We start from the raw sequence: 17,908 nt of genomic DNA on the forward strand, positions 1-17,908 counted from the left end.
CGCTCTCTTCCGCCATGCTGCCGGCATGAATGGGATAGCCCATGCTAGCATGGAGATGGCTCTTTTGTTTATTGCATCGAACTCGGCTCCCTGGTGGTCCTTGGGGATCATGACTGGAATCCCCAGCCAGGACCATGAGGGACCCCCATTCTGGAGAGCCTGACTGGCCGCGGTAGGTGTGTGTTTGTCTGTGTTTTTGTGTGAGCGCTCTGGAGGGACTGCCCCTCCATCGGGGCTCTTACCTGGGTGTTTACCAGCTGCTGCGTCAGCCATGGTTTGAGCCCGGATTCGAATCTGTAATAAATTCTAGCATGCTTAATCAAATTGGCTCCGGTGGTCCATCTCTTGGGGACTCGCTTCGTAACAGAGCCAACATACCAACTCAGGGAAAATGCCAAGACAAGGAAATAGAGCACAAACAAAAGAAATGGAGGAAAAGAAGAGGCTGGATATAGAGTTCAAAACCACGCTTATAAGGTTTTTCAAGAATTTCCTAGAAAAGGTCGATAAGTCCTATGAGGAGATGAAAAGGGATCAACAAGAAATAATAAGGGATCAACAAGAAATAAAGAATACATTGTCTGAAATAAAAAATATTTTACAGAGTCCTAAAAACAGAATGGAAGATTACAAGAATCAAGTCAAAGATTTGGAACATAAAGAGCCAGAAGACACTCCTCTGCAGAAGCAAGAAGGCAAGAGAATCCAGAAAGTTGAAGATAATGTAAGAAACCTCTGGGACAACTTCAAGCGAACCAACATCAGAATCATGGGGGTCCCAGAAGATGAGAGAGAGCAAGATATCGAAAACATACTGAAAGAAATAGCAACAGAAAACTTCCCCCACCTGGTGAAAGAATTAGACTTACAAGTCCAGGAAGCGCACAGAACTCCAAACAACAGGAATCCAAAGAGGACCACACCAAGACACATCATAATTAAAATTCCAAGAGCAAAAGACAAAGAGAGAATATTAAAAGCAGCAAGAGAAAAGCAGGTAGTTACCTATAAATGATCACCCATACGATTGTCAGCTGATTTCTCAACAGAAACCATGCAGGCCAGACGGGAATGGCAAGAAATATTCAAGGTGATGAATAGTAAGAACCTACAGCCAAAGATAATCTACCCAGCAAAGCTATCACTCAGAATCGAAGGCCAGAAAAAGAGCTTCACTAATAAAAAATAAAATAAAATAAAATAAAATAAAGCTAAAGGAGTTCATCACTGCCAAACCAGAATTATATAAATTGCTGAAGGGGGTTCTTTTGGAAGAGAAAGTAAATAAAGATAAAAACTATGAACAACAAATACCTAACTATCAACAAGTGAATCTAAAAACCAAGGAAATTTAAAAAAAAAATCTGAGGAACAATATTAATTGTTGAATATAATAGAATCAGAGGTATGGAAGGGGAGTGAACTGACGATTCTCGGGGAAAAGGGGAGAGGGGGGTATGGTAAGAGACTGAACATAATCTGTGCACCTATGGATGAGGACAATGGGGGGTGGGGAAAGGGCAGAGGGTGGGGTGGGAACCTGGTGGAGGGGAGCAATGGGGGGGAGGGGGGAATGAGGAACATTTGTAATAATATAAACAATAAAGATTTATTTTTTTAAATAAAGTATTACAAACAAACAAAAAGTCGATGAGAGTGAATCAATTCATTCTGATGATTTGATGAATGATCCATTCTCCAGATTCAGAAAGGGAACCAAAAAAATGTAAATCCAGAGTTACCTCTGAATTCTCAGCTAGTTGAACAAACCTTGATATTAAATCAAATTTTTCTTAAATCAAAACTGAATTTTTCCATAGATTGCTATGGAGGCAAAAGCAGGAAGCTTCAGAAGCACGTAGGCCTGAAAATTTATATTCAAAATGATTTACTTTGCAATCTCCTCTGCTTTTTTCCCCTCTATTATTGGACACTATCATCTGCTAAAATTACTCATTTCTAGCTTTATCATCTGTTATTATATCTCAAATTCTCACTAACTAGAGCTGAGTTGCATTTCCCTAATACCTGTAAAGTTGAACATCTTTTCATATATCTGTTGGCCACTTATATGTCTTCTTGGGAGAGCTGCCTGTCCAGGTCCTCTGCCCATTTTTTAATTGGGTTGTTTGTCTTTTTGGTGTTGAGTTTTATAAGTTATTTATATATTTTGGATATTAACCTTATTGGAGCTGTGGTTGCAAATAACTTCTTCCATTGGTCAGTTGCCTCTTTGTTTCATTGTTGCTTTTCTTTGCTGTGCAGAAGCTTTTTAGTTTGATATACTAGTAGTCCCATTCGTTTATGTCTTCCTTTACTTCCCTTTCCTTTGGGATCAAATTCATAAAATGTTCTCCACCAAGATCCATAAGCTTAGTGCCTATGCTTTCTTCTATGCAATTTATTGTTTCAGATCTTATATTTAGGTATTTGATCGACTTTGAATTCATCTTGGTACATGGGGACAAACTATAACCTAGTCTCATTCTTTGCATTTGGCTCTCCAACTTTCCCAGCACAGTTTACTGAAGGAACCTTCTTTTCTGCATTGTGTGTTTCTGGTACCTCTGTTGAAAATTATCTGTCCATATACATGTGGTTTTATTCCTGGCCTCTCAATTCTGTTCCATTAATCTGTGTCTGTTTTTCTACCAATACCATGCTGGGATTATTTTTTGTTTGTGTTTGTTTGTTTGTTTGTTTGTTTTTATTATTGTAGCTCTGTAGTATGAATTTGTGCATGGGTGGGGTTTGGCCAGCCTGGCCTGGGGGAGGGGACATGGATGGTTGGTCGGCCTGCCTGCTGGTTGAACTCCTGGTAGAGGGAATAATTTGCATATTAGCTTTTTATTATGCAGGATATACACCGAGTGGCCAAATTATTATGCGTTCAGAGATCATAATAATCTGGTCACTCAATGTATATTTCTAATTACTCAATAACAATTTATGTCTGTTCTATATTCTTTCAGTTGTAAGTATAACTTTTTTTTTTCCAAGAAAGATCACTCAAACTTGTACAGCATTGAGCTTCAATGCTGGGCTTTGAATGTCAAATGTTAATTAATTGGACTCAGAAGTCTACATATGTTGGAAAATGCCATGTCTACCTGTTTAGTACAGTTACTGATATTTTTTATAACTTCTCTTTAAAAAGTCACATTATTGATTTTTCTCATAAAATGTACAGTTAGTATAGAAAATTTGAAAAAATGAAAATATCACACACAAAAATAAAACTAACATTCTTCTTGCCACACAGAGGAGATACCTACTATTATAATAACACTTAAATGTATTTTCTTTTATTTCTTTTTTTTTTTCCAAATAGATCAACCAACCTCATCCAGACCCCATACAAGGCACTCACAGATCAACACCCCAGCTCTATAATAACTCAACACATCCAGATCTAAGCCTTCATCACTTGATTCAGCAGACCCTCAAGTTCCCCCAAAAGTTTCCAGCCATATCTGAGAGGCAGCCCTGGGGCATGGGCAGGCGAGGAGCGAGCTGTTCCAGGCCCGACTACTTCCGGCCTGGCCTCTGTTGCTCTGGACCGCTCCACAACCAGCTGCTCTGGGTCTGGCTGCTCCCAACCCGGCTACTCTGGGCCCGGCTGCTACAGGCCCGGCCACTCCAGGCCTGGTCGCTCTGGGCCTGGCAGCTCCCTGCCTGGTAGCTCCAGGCTTGGCTGCTGCTGCTCTGGGCCTGGCTGCTCCCAACCCGGCTGCTCTGGGCCCAGCTGCTCCGGGCCCAGCCTGGCTGCTTCGGGCTTGGCTGCTGCTGCCCCAGGCCTGGCTGCTCCGGGCTTGGCTGCTGCTGTTCTGGTTCTGGCTGCTGCTGTTCCGTGGCCTGGCTGCTGCTGCTCTGGACCCAGCTGCCACTGCCCTTGGCCTGGACACTCTGGGCCTTGCCACCGCTCCAACATTCTGTCTTTTTTTTTTTTAACGCATTTATGTTGCAATGTTGGCTGCTGAATTGAATTCTGTCTTAATCTTTGATTTTTCAAGATCTTCTTTGTATTCTTTCTTAAGTAATTTTACTATCTTTTGCTATAACTTGATTTCTTCACATTGAAAACTTTTTCGGTTTCTTCCTCCTCATTCTGGAAGCTCAGCAGGCTGGCCCGCAGCGCCCCTTTGTTCTCTGTGGCCTCCTGCACGGCTTCAGCCTGTTGCCGGGGTTGGCGCCCAGGAAGCAGCCCCCGGCCTCGGCTCCGTGGCCCGCGCTCAGCGGTCGAGGGCCCAGCGGCACCTCCCCCCCTGGGGCCCCATCGCCCGGACCCTTGCTGGCGCCCAGCTTGCTGGTGTCCGGCAGCAGCTCCCGCTCCTCATCGCGTTCCTCCCAGTCTGGAGCTTTTGTCTCCTTCCCGCTTGGGCAGTCTAGCATCAGAGTCAACAGACCGTCCTCTGCGCTCAATGTGCGCGACTCAGGGGGCTCCGCTCTTCGCCGCTCCCCTGGGACTCCGCCTCATAGCCTCATCTCCCTCTGTTTGAGGTTGGGTCCCCTGGAACTTGCCTAGAACTGAGGTTCAGAGCTTTCAGAACTGGGACTCAGCACAGCCAGAGCTTTTGTTTCCTTCCCACCAGGGCAATCCAGCATCAGAGTCAACATTCCGTCCTCTGCGCGCAATGTGCGCGACTTCAGGGGCTCTGCTTTTCCCCGCTCCCCTGGCGTTCCGCCACACAGCTCTGTCTCCCTCTGTTTGAGCCTGAGTCCCCAGGGTCTGGCCTAGAACTGGGGTTCAGCGCTGTCAGTTCTGGGGTTCAGCCCAGTCCGGGGCTTTTATCTCCTTCCTGCTAGGGAACACCAGCAAGGAACTCAGCCTCCCCCTCCTCTCCGGCTCCGTCCTCTCCATGCATGCAGCATGTCTCTGTACCTTGGGCTTTTTCTGCTCCTCTGATTTTCTTTCTGGTTTTCTCTTTCCTTCCTGTTGTAGAATTTTCAGTCAGTCGACTTTCCTGCAGCTCTGGGCAATGTCCACTTTATATTTTAGTTGTATTTTATTGGAATTGTTGTGTGCGGCTGTGGTTAGGTGTTTACCTGTGCAGCCATCTTGGATCCTTTTCAGTTACTCTGTAAGTATAACTTTTTTACCAGAATTTTTTACTTAAAATATTGTGATCCTCCACTACCATGTCAAATTAAAAATTTGTGGTTTTGCTCTGTTGATTCCCTTCCCCCCACCCCACCCCCCATTGCAATAGCAGGATGGTTCAGTAATAAATGTGAGACCTTTTTTAAAAAATAATAGATTTGTAACAAATTTAGAATCGACAGTTTTTCTTAAACACCATTTTCCATCTCCAGCAGCTGAGGGCCTCTCTTCCTCTCCCTGAGGATGGTGGTCCGGGGGCTGTCACTCCTCGGAGGCCATGTGGACCATGAGGTCCACCACCTGCTGCTGCAGCCAAAGTCATTGTCATTCCAGGAAACAAGCCTGACAGAGTGGTCATTGCGGGCAACGCCAGCCTCAGCGTTGAAGGTGGAGGGGTGGGTGTCTCTGTTAAAGTTGCGGGAGACGACATGGTCCTCAGTGTGCCCTTGAGGGGGCCTTCTGATACCTGCTTCACCACCTTATTTTAAAAAATACATTTTTTATTGCTTTCAGAGAGGAAGGGAAAAGGAGAAACAGATAGAAACATCAGTGATGAGAGAGAATCATGGATCAGCTGCCTCCTGCACACCCCACACTGGGGATGGAGCCTGCAACCCAGGCAAGTGCCTCAACCCAGAATTGAACTGTGATCTCTTAGTTTATAGGTCAAAGCTCAACCACTAAGCCACTCCGGCTGTGCTATATTTTTAATATATTTTTATTTAATTCAGAGAGAAAGGGGGAGAGAGGGAGAGAGAGAGAGAGAAAGAGAGAGAGAGAGAGAGAGAGAGAGAGAGAGAGAGAGAGAGAGATCAATGGTGAGAGAGAATCATTGGTCATTACCTCTTGACGCCATCTTATTTAGCAGCTTTCTCCAGATGGCAGGTCTGATCCACAACTGACACATTGGGGGTGGGGACACAGAAGGCCATGCCAGTGAGCTTCCAGCTCAGGGGTGACCTTGCCCAGAGCCCTGAGCACCAGTAGAAGCAGGGATGATGTTCTGGGCAGCCCCTTGGCCATCACTCCACAACTTCCCAAAGGAGTCATCCACAATCCTCTGGGTGGCAGCGATGGCATGGATTGTGGTCATGAGTCCCCCCACGATGCCAAAGTTGTCATGGATGACCTTGGCCAGGGGGCCAAGCAGTTGGTGGTGCAGGAGGCATTGCTGACAATCTTGAGGGAGTTGTCACACTTGATGTGGTTCACCCCCATCACAAGCATGGGGGCATCCGCAGAAGGGGCAGATGGTGACCCTGCAAGTGAGCCTCGGCCTTCTCCATGGCAGTGAAGATGCAAGTGAACTGCTCACACCAGCATCTCCACATTTGATGGCAGCACCTCCCTCCTGGGAGATGGGGATGGACTTTCCATTGATGACAAGCTTCCTATTCTTAGTCTTGACGGTGCCTTTGAACTTGCCATGAGTAGAATCAAACTGGAACATGTAGACCATGTAGCTGAGGTCGATGAAGGGGTCACTGATGGTGACAATATCCCAGCCCTGGTGACCAGGCACCCAAAACAGCCAAATCCATTCTGCCCTTCACTATCGTGTCTCAGGGTTGCGGCTTGCACTGTACAGGATGACGTGACTGTCTGATGAACAGGAGGTGTAGAGAGCCTCGCAGTCAAATTCTATTTTGTTGAATCTGGATGGATAATTAATACTGGCTATGAAGATACTAGGAAAATTAAAAAAAAAAAAAAAAAAAAAAAAAAAAAAAAAACACTATAGCCGGGACCGGTTTGGCTCAGTGGATAGAGCGTCGGCCTGTGGACTGAAAGGTCCCAGGTTCGATTCCAGTCAAGGGCATGTACCTTGGTTACGGGCACTCCCCTTGTTGGGGGTGTGCAAGAGGCGGCTGGTCGATGTTTCTCTCTCATCGACGTTTCTAACTCTCTGTCCCTCTCAATTCCTCTCTGTGTAAAATCAATAAAATATTTTTTTAAACACACTATAATTCTCATACACTGCTTATAGGAGTATAAATTAGCATAGTAGAGTGGATAAACAAATCATAGCGTATATTCATAAAATACAATACTATGCACAGCAATGAAAATGAATGAATTGCAGTTAAATGTAAAAGCACAAACATAAGCAAAAGAAGCAAGGTGCAATACCTAAAGCATTTTCCATTTATGTAAATTTCAAAATTAGTCGAAACTAAACTATATTATTTTATGGATGTATATACAGATGATAATATCTAAAGAAAAGAAAGAAAATTATTATCAAAAAGTCAAGATAGTGGTTACTTATAAGCTGTGCTGTCCAATACAAATATAACTTGAACCACAAAAGCAAGGTCTAAATGTATAATTTTCAGTTTTCTAGTAGCTACATTAAACAAAGGGGGAAAACAGGTGAAATTAATATATATTTCACTTAATCCAATATATTCAAAATATTATCACTGCAATATGTAATCAATATTAAAAAGCATTAGTGAAGGACTTCTTTTCTACTAAGTCTTCATAATACTGTGTGAACTTTACACTTACAGCACATTTGAATTCCAACTGGTCACATTTCAAGTGTTTACTAGCCTCGTGTGGCTAGTGGCTACCGTACTGGATACCTAGTTCTAGCAGCTAGAATGCTAGATAATGAGAGTCAGTAATGAGAGTCAAGATAGAGGTTATCTCTACCCAAGAAAGGTAGGATTGGAATTAAGAAGGACACATGGGGACTTCTGGGGAATTGACATTATCAATGATATGACATTATCACTTGATATGAGTATTGGTGACATGAATGTTTGCTTCATAATTATTAAACCATACATGTGAATTTTATGAATATTTTTAATGTGCTATTTCATCAAAAAAAGTGGTTTAAAAATACTAAATGTATATTCTTCTATATCATTATAAACCTGAGCAGGTATTTCTGACGAATAAATTTATAGAAGTGTTAACTATTGGATCAAACGATACAAACATTAAGACATTTAATAGTGCCCAGCCGGTGTTGCTCAGTGGTTGAGCATCAACCTATGAACCAGAAAGTCATATTTCGATTCCCAGTAAGGGCACAGGCCCCAGATGCGGGCTCAATACCTAGTAGGGGACATGCATTTTTTTTCTCTCTCTCTCTTCATCTCTCTCTCTCTCTCTCTCTCTCTCTCTCTCTCTCTCTCTCTCTCTTTCTCTCCCTTCCTCTCTGAAATAAATTTAAAAAAACAAAAACATTTACTAGTATTACATTAGCTTCCAAATTTTTTTTCTCTCTCTCTGTTTCTGTCTCTCTCTCTCTCTTTCTCTCCCTTCCTCTCTGAAATGAATTAAAAAAACAAAAACATTTACTAGTACTACATTAGCTTCCAAATTCAATACTTGTACCAATTCCCACTCATACCAATAATGAGTAAAAACTGCTATTTCTCTATATACTTACCTACATTGGATTTTATCAATTTTAGGACAATTTTGACAGTTGTGTATAAGACTATATTTGAATAGTTAGAGCCACTCAATACTATTTCAAGCAATTACAAATATTCCATTCAGTACACATTCCCTTTTAGCATACATTGGCCCTAAGAGGTGCCTTTGAAACAGATGGGCACCTGCATTCTTGAGCTGCCATTGCCTGCGCCAGCAACTTCACCCTGCAGCTGGTCATTATTTGAAATAGCCTTCCCTTGAAAGGGCATGCCCTAACCTTCATTCTGACTACACATTTCAGCCTTTGATACTTCACCTCAGGGCTGTATCATGCTGCCAAGCTTTGGCTTGAGTGGTAGCCAAATGCAAGTTCTCAAAATCAACGATGACTTTAATTTTACTGAATGAAAAATCTTCCCATCTTAATTGCAGCAACCTGGATGGAATTGGAGAACATCATGCTGAGTGAAATAAGCCAGTCAATGAAAGAGAAACACCACATGACCTCACTCATTTATGGATGATAAAGAACATTATAAACTGATGAACCTAAAGATAGATATAGAGGCAGTAAAGCAACAAGCAGACTGTCAAATTATAGCAGGGAGGGGAGGGAGATCTGGGGTAGTAAGAGATCAACCGAAGGACTTGTATACATGCATATAAATACAACTAATGGACACAAAACTCTGGGGAGGGTATGTATGGGAGGGGGGAATGGTAAGATATGTACGCAGATAATAATTTAATAAAATAAAATAGTAAACTAGGTTGAAAGAGCTAAAAAGAGGCACAAGTGAAAACTAGGGCATGCCTACATCCACAAGGTGAATATTGATATGATGGAGGCCAGTATTAAAGATCATTCTCCATGTGATTTCTTAAGTTTTGTTGGCAAGTTCATAAACCAATCCTCACATTTTTCCCCCCATGAAAACACCAAAATATACCTCACTCTGCCACATTCTTAATGTTATTAAATTTTTGTGTGGGGAAAAAAAACTTTCCATCTTAGCACTAGTCCAACCTTTCTCCTCTAAAGTGTTATTACAGTCCTGTTTCCCTTCGTGTGACATTTCTAAATGTTTAAAACCTATGTTTGGACTCGTCTAATAAAACTGCCTTCAGAGATGGATTATCAGCCACACAAGAAAAATGAGTCTCATTACTCTGTAATCACAAAATGCCTTTATTTGTCAGATTCTCTCGCTACCTCCCATTCTCTTTCCTCCTCCCCTTTCCTCTTCCTTCTCTCTTATTTCCCAACATTGCTTAGACATCACTAGAATTGTGCTTAGTTCTGATCTGTCCTTTCTTCCTCTGCAACTTGAGCCACAGTCTGAGGATCCCACAGGCTCACAGTCTCAGGCAAGATGCCCTGTCCCAAAGGGTGGGCAGCTGAGAAGGACTCTGGAGACAAACGGAGACCTTAACTACAGAGAGAGTTACGCAGAGCTTAACAAGCAGATCTGTGCAAGAGGGCTTCCGTGTTTAGTGCTGATTCACTGGCAAAAGTCAATTACATGGGCACAAACAACTGCACCCTAAATGGAATGATAAAAGAAAAGTCTGGCCTGCTTGTACTTTAAATTTTTTTTTTTAAAGAAACTGTCTGGTATTGTAGAACTGCTTTTAGAATAGCATGATTAGCTAGTAGGGATGTCCAGGGTCCATGGCAGATCTCCCGAATCAGAATAATCAAGACGGTCATACTGGTTAGGACCACTTAACAGAGGGAGGCACACAGAGTCCCCAGCCTAATAGTCTGGGCATAACTCTGTTCTCGTTCACACACACAGGCTCATCGCTTGTTAGTGTGACCTTTGAAAGTCTCTGTGCACTTTGCTTTCCTTATTCGTAAGCTAGGGATGATGCTTACCATCATCCCTAGCTTACAAAGCCAGGAGTGGGTTAAAAACCTGTGGTACACCTACACTATAGAATGCTGCACAGCTGTAAAATAGGAGGAACTCTTACCATTTGCAACAGCACTGGGAAGTATTATGCTAAGTAAAATAAACCAATCAGAGAAAGATAAATTATCACATGATCTCACTCATATGTGGAATCTAATGTGCTTCCATATATTTTTAATGGGTCTTGCTTTTTCAAGAGTCTAGCCTTTAAGTATCCATTATAGAATCTGATATTTTTTTTAAAAAATTTAATGGGGAAATGTGGGTCAGTTTCATTGAATAGGGCAAAGGAAAATAAATAATTTTTATATCTTTTAAATGTAAATGTTTTCATCCTAGTTATATTTATAGTTACTGAAATAGAAACGAACAAGACAGACACAAAATCTATTCTCAAAGTTTGTGTTGAGTAGCAGGGTAGAAACAACTTACAGCAGACATCGCTGGAATTGTGCTAAGTGACAGTGTGTCACTGGCCCCTCACCTCGTCTGGAGGGTCACAGAGGTTTCCTGGGGAAGACACCTGTGCTGGTAGACAAGTGACAACCTAGAAGGAGAGTAAGGACGCACTGGAGGGGCAGAGGAAAGAAGCTGGGTAGACACCCTGTGGTGGAAAGAAGGCCCAGGGAGGGTGAGGAGAGAGGGCTGGCAGTCACATGAAAAGCTTCTGAAGCACAGCATGGAGGATCACCCAGGCCTTGGGGAACTGTTATGGATTTGGGACTCAATCCCAAATGCAGTAGAAAGCCGTGCTGGGTTTTAGGCAGAAGTGACATAACCTAGCCGAAACTGGTTTGGCTCAGTGGTAGAGCGTCGGTCTGCGGACTGAAAGGTCCCAGGTTCAATTCCGGTCAAGGGCATGTACATTGGTTGCAGGCACATCCCCGGTAGGGGGTGTGCGGGAGGCAGCTGGTCGATGTTTCTCTCTCATCGACGTTTCTAGCTCTCTATCTCTCTCTCTTCCTCTCTGTAAAAAAATCAATGAAATGTATTATTTTAAAAAAAAAAAAAGATATCCTTCATAAGAGGATGTCTTAAGAAGAAGAAGAAGAAGAAGAAGAAGAAGAAGAAGAAGAAGAAGAAGAAGAAGAAGAAGTAGTGACATAACCTAATCTGTTCTTTCAGAGATCAGTCTGGGTGCATCATGAAGAACTGAGATGTCGTGATCTAATGAGAAAAACATTTGATCTTTGTCCTAGGTTCCTGGCACAGAGCTTCTAAAATCCTTGGCATTTCCTGAGTGATAAAAATGAGAGAATTGTTTTCCTTATTCACATGCCTGTGTTTAAGTTAATGAGGACTCTTGATGGAACCCTAGATAGCTTCAGGATGGCAGCTGGAGGAACCAACCTTGTGATTAGAGTGTTGGAACATGCAACCCCGCCTCGGTCTCTTCCTCCAGGGAGAGGGGAGTATCTAGAGATTGAGTTTAATTACCAGTGGCCAATGATTTAGCCAATCATGTCTACATAAACAAATCTCCAATTAAAACCTTCCACAAGCCCTGGCCAGGTGGTTGAGTATCATCCTGAAGGGTCGCTGGTTTGATTGAGTATGGAAAGCAACCAACTGATGTTTTTCTCTCTCTCTCTCTCAAATCAAGAAAACATATTTTTAAAACAAAACAAAACACCTCAACGATGGGGATTTGAGAGCTTCTGGGCTGGTGAACACATTGAGATGCTGGAAAGTGGTAGACTCGGAGAAAGCATGGGAGCTCCGTGCCCCTTCCCACACACCTCTCCTATGCACCTCTTCCATTCGCTGTTCCTGAGTATTCTTTACAATAAATCAGTTATGGTAAATAAAGTGTTTTTCCTGAGTCCTAACAATTATCAGACCTGAGGAGGAGGTCGTGGGAACCTTCAATGTGAGGTTCAGGAAGTCAGGCTCTCCATTGGCATTAGAAGTAGGAGGCCTCTTGTGGGACTGGATCCCTGGCCTGTGGACTCTGATGCTATCTCCAAAGAGACAGTGTCAGAATTTAATTGAAATGTAGGACATTCAGTAGGCGTCAGAGAATTGGTTTGTATGTGATGGAGAGGAAAACACGCATTTGGAAGTGTCCTGAGTACAAAAAGGTTTTATTTTAAGAATGGATTCAGAGGAAATAGGCATGAATGGAGTAGTGGCAGTGTAGGGAATAATAAAATAATAATTGGACAGTTCATATCTATTACTTAGGAGGTAAAATCGTCAAAACTTAAAGGTTGATTAGAAATGGCAAATGGGAAAAAGGGAAGCAATAAGGATCAATTCTAGGTTTCTGATTTGGGTAACTGGCTTGGGGATACTATTTATTGAGATGAGGAACACTGATGCAGGATCAGGTCTTAGGGGCCAAAAAGAGGACATTACAGTGTCTAACACATAGCAGGAATAGACAGGTGCTCAGAAACAAGGTCTGAATTGCATTATAAATTTGGGAGTGGTCAACCCAGAGATGCTCCAGACCCCACCTCCTCTAACTGCAAGAAAGGCCACATCTCCTGGAACATCCAAATTGCTTCATCCTTCCCCAGGGCTCTCCTTCAGAAACACCCAGGGACTCTCAGGGCTGCCCACACTGGCCCAAGCCCCATGTGTCTCTTGCTGCCGCCAGAGTGAGGGCAGCTCCATCACCGCTGACTTCTCTGTGGCCTTATCTACAGGCTTCCTCCACCAGGTGTTCCCTGGAGGGTAGAATCAGAGGCCAGTTTTGCCACAAAAGTGCTTGAAGGCACTCCTGGCCTCTATCCCCCTGGGGAGGTGAAGTAACTTACCTGCTTGGAAATCTGGGAAGAACTGGAAAAGCAAGACCAATATTCACCTATCTTCTCAGGAATGAGCTACCTACAGGGAGCACCAATTTGGCTGCTCCTCGGATGCTGGCTTTTCCCCTCTGCAAGGATCCAGCACTGCCTGTGACTGAGAGAGAAATTCTGCCTAATCCTGGGCTTAGAGATGAACAAGCCCATTTGAATAACAGATCTATAATACATCAAGCCCTTTGACAGAAAGAAAAAAAAAAAAGATGGTATATGGGCCCACTATGGTATCTAGTACATAACGTTTCTTATTTGCTATCTCTCCATAGCAAAAACTATATGTATACACTATTTTTAAGGGTTACTTAACAGTCCTCAGTATGATACATCATAATTTAATCAGTCCTCTATGAATAGCCATTCATCTCGTTACCACTTTTCTACTATTTTGAGCTTCATTCAGTTAATATCCTTTTTTTTTAACCTATATTTTATTGATTTTTTACAGAGAGGAAGGGAGAGAGAGAGAGAGCTAGAAACATCAATGAGAGAGAAACATGGATCAGCTGCCTCTTGCACACCCCCTACTGGGGATGTGCCCGCAACCAATGTACATGCCCTTGACCGAAATCGAACCCGGGACCTTTCAATCCGCAGACCGACACTCTACCACTGAGCCAAACCGGTTTCAACCATTCAGTTAATATCCTTGAACATTCAATTTTATACAACTGTCTATAGCCCAAGGGTGTAACTGCTGGGTCAAAAGGCATATATATTTTGTTTGCTTGTGGTGTGTTCTTATTTTTAAATATCGATACCTCTGTTTGAGGCAATATATACTTCTACCAGCATGGATGTATAAGTCTCCTATTGCTGCATAATCAATTACCATGAACTGAAAAGCGTAAAACTTTCTGTGGTTCAGGGGTGCAGGTACGTTTTTCTGTGTCCTTCACTCGGGGTTTCATAAGGTTGCAATCAAGGTGTCAACTGGGCTGTGTTCTCATCTGAACACTCAAGTAGAGAAGAATTCTCTTCCTTGGTGCTGTATGAACGAGGTTCATACTGGCTGTCAGCTAGAGCTCCCCACAGCTCCTGGAGGCCTCCCACAGTTTCCTGACATGGCCCTCTCCAAAATAAGTTCACAGCATGACTCTTTGCTTGCAGGCCAGCAAAAGACTCTCCCATCTGCCAAGAGAGGGTCTTATAAAATGTAACAATTGCCCGGCCTATTTGGCTTAATGGTTGAGTGTCAACTCATGAACCAAGAAATCATTGGTTCAATTCCCAGTCAGGGCACATGGCTGGGTTTCAGTCTCGATCCCCAGTAGGGGGCATGCAGGAGGCAGTCTATTAATGATTCTCTCTCACCTCTGATGTTTCTATCTGTGTATCTTTCTCCTCTCTCTAAAACAATCAATAAAAACATATTTTTAAATAAAATAATAGAATGTTATAATCATGGAGGTGACATCTCATCACTGTCCCACCCACTATCAAGGTTAAGGGGAGTCTAGAGACTATAATCACAATGGGCAGAGATCATGGAGCCATCCTAGAATTCTGCTTACCACAGTGAGGGTGCCAGGTCCCCATGCCAATCCCAGGTTATCAATCTCTGCCAATCTGGCAGATGACAAAAGCTGTCTTGTTTTTATAGGAATTTTTTTTATTACCAGTAAAGCTAAATACCTTTTTTTATATTTACTGGGTATTTCCTATTTCATCTTTTGTGATGTTTCTACTCTTTGCACAATGTTTTACTGAAACATTAGTGCAAATCAATAATCTCTTATCAGCAATTCATAAAATGTTTAAAACTCTAACATCTTAAATTCTTAACAACCCATTTGGTAGCAAAATCTGGCTTGGGCTAAGTTCATTTGTCAGCAAAACCTTCTCTGGACTGATGCAAAGATATTTATAGTTTTGTCTATCTCATTTAACCTGAATATTTAATTATTTCAATGCAGAACTAAAGATGTATTTGCTTAACTGCATACTGCCCTGGACCTCACTGGGCATATTAAATAACATATCCCATTTACCTTTCTAAAGTTCCCTCAAAATTGAGTTCTGAAATATTTATAGTCCCAAGGTTTTTTTATAAGGAATTATGGGACTCTATTTCTTGTTGATTTCCAAAATGTGCTTCAGATTAGGAAAGTGAACACTGCCAGTTTCTCTGCATTTTGTCATGTTCCAATCTAGCATATAGTGCCAAGCATTTTTCTAATTACTAATTAATTCATGTTAATTGCAAAAAATCAAATATAGGTTATAACAGTGTTTCTTAATCAAGTCAATGATGACTTTGGAAATCTAATTAAAGTACTGAGAAAGCTCCCCAGGAAATTTACATACAATAGGGCATATAACTTCAGGGGTGTTATAGACTTATCATCTATCTATAACTTCCTAATATATGACACATATCTATCTTAAGATAGATAGATAGATATAGATATATAGATATAGATATAGACATAGATATAAATTATATAGATGTATAACTACAGCTCAGACCCATTTCCTAATTATCATATCTCCCATTCATCAGACTACAAAACAACTCCACTCAAATATTTCACTAATATCAAACTTAATATATGAAAAACTGAAATCATTTTTTCTTATGCCAACCCATTCATCTTTTTATGTTAATTAGGTGCTCAGTGCACGGATCCGTGCACCTTGAAAGAAACTGTGGGCCACAAGGCTGCAGTGGACACAGGGAGGGGCGGGTCTCGGCCCATCCTCTCTGCGCCCGCCTGGCCCCTCCCACCACAGCCCCTGGTCCCCTCTCTGCCAGCAGCACTGCTCCCGCTGCCACCACTCACACCCATCGAAGGTGCCAAGCAATCGGGACCAGCACCAGGTGCTGGTAGCAGGTGCAAATGGCAGCTCCAGCACCGGCTGTGGGTACAAGTGGACCGGCGCCATCAGCAGGTGTGAGCACCGGATGGGACCACGGCACATGGGAGCAAAGAATTTTCAGTAACCACCAGAGGCTCGCCTCGATGACAGCGACTGGCACTCCGCCTTGTTCTGGCACCCCCGCTCACCTGCTCCACCATCCCACTTCGGCCAGCACCCGCCATGGTCCACGCACGCCCCCTGCTGGTCAGCTCACATCATAGCAACCAGTTGTTCGTTTGTTCGGTTGTTCCAATTGTTCTGCCGTTCAGTCTATTTGCATATTAGCCTTTTATTATATAGGATGTTTTACTAATGGAACTACTAACCACTCAACCAAGTCAGCCAAAAATCTGGTCAGTAACCACAACTTCCACCTCTCCTCTATCCTTGATATCTCTCAATTTTATCCATTTCTCATCTCCATGCATTGCCTGAGTTACTCCAACAGCCTCCTAAATAGTTTTCCTCTGGAGTTTTTCTCCACTCCAATCCATGTTTAACATTGTAACCAGGATGATCTTTCTAAAATACAAATCTGATATCACTCCCTCACTTAAAACTCCTCAGTGACTCCTCGCTGATCTTAGGATAAAACCCATACTCCTTAATATGGCTTGCAGCTTCTCCAGCCTCCAGCCGCTGCCACCACCCCCAAGTCCCCCATGGCGGGGAGGGCACCAGGTTATTGCACCCAGAGGGGCCCAGAGGGGGAAGGAGGCAGTGCCTCCACTGCAGCAGCTGCACCCACAAGGCAGAGCATGAAGTGTGTGGCGGTGGGCGATGGGGCTGTGGGCAAGACGTGCCTGCTCATCTGCGACACAACGAACGCCTTCCCCCAGGAGTACATCCCCACGGTGTTCAGAATTACAGCGCCCAGAGCCAGCTGAGGGGCGCACAGTGACCCTGAACCTGTGGGACACGGCGGGCCGGGAGGAGTCCGAGCGCCTCCGCACTCTCTCCTACCCTCAGCCCAACGTCTTTGTCATGTTCCTCCATTGCCAGTCCACCCTCCCATGAGAGGTGTGCCACCACTGGAGGTGTGCCAACCACTGCCCCATGTGCCCATCCTTCTGGTGGGCACCAAGAAGGGCCTGAGAGCCCAGCCTGACACCTCGCGGAGCCTCAAGGAGCAGGGCCAGGCGCCCATCACACGGCAGCAAGGCCAGGCACTGGCCAAGCAGACCCACGCTGTGCACTCTGCACTACCTCAGCCCTGCAGCAGGATGGCGTCAAGGAAGTGTTTGCTGAGGCTGCCAGGCTGTGCTCAACCCCACACCGATCAAGCGTGGGCGGTCCTGTGTCCTCTTGTGACCCTGGCACTCAGCTTGGAGGCTGCCCCTGCCCCCCTCGCCCCCCCCAGTTGTGCCTTGGCGCCTTGTCTGCCCCCAGCTGTGCCTTAAAGACTAATTCTGGCACCTGAAAGCCTGTTTTCCTTAAGGAGGCCCATGGGGGAAGGGGCTTTGAGTCCCCATCTGCTTGGGAATACCAGGTATTCTTGAGAGCTCACCCAGCCCAAGGGTGGACCTTTCCCCAAGAAGCCCACCTAGTGCTCCTCCCATTTCTCCCTGCTGACCAGCTCATCCAGCTTTCTACTCAGATGGTGCTGCCTGTCGTGGTGCCTTCTCCCAGGTGAGGAGCTCTTAGCCATCCCTAACCTCTCCCTTGCTGCCCTTCGAATTGCTCCCCCCTCAAGATGCTCTCCCTTCCCCAATGAAGGAACCACACAATCCGGAGAAGATGAATGTGCTGTAACTTGTCTCCATGTGCCCAGGCCTTAGGCATCGCTGACTGACTCAGCCCCCACCCCACTCCTCAGGCTCCCACCC

At 43.9% G+C, this 17,908-nt stretch overlaps 2 pseudogenes; one reads left to right on the forward strand and one right to left on the reverse strand.

The window, feature by feature from the left end:
* Nucleotides 1–5,362: 5,362 nt before the first annotated feature.
* Nucleotides 5,363–6,597, reverse strand: LOC118726571 (annotated as a pseudogene).
* A 10,111-nt stretch (nucleotides 6,598–16,708) lies between these two features.
* LOC118726581 lies at nucleotides 16,709–17,493 on the forward strand (annotated as a pseudogene).
* The last annotated feature ends 415 nt before the right edge of the window (nucleotides 17,494–17,908 follow it).

This window comes from Pipistrellus kuhlii, unplaced genomic scaffold (assembly GCF_014108245.1).
Source record: "Pipistrellus kuhlii isolate mPipKuh1 unplaced genomic scaffold, mPipKuh1.p scaffold_m20_p_1, whole genome shotgun sequence".
Taxonomy (NCBI): domain Eukaryota; kingdom Metazoa; phylum Chordata; class Mammalia; order Chiroptera; family Vespertilionidae; genus Pipistrellus; species Pipistrellus kuhlii.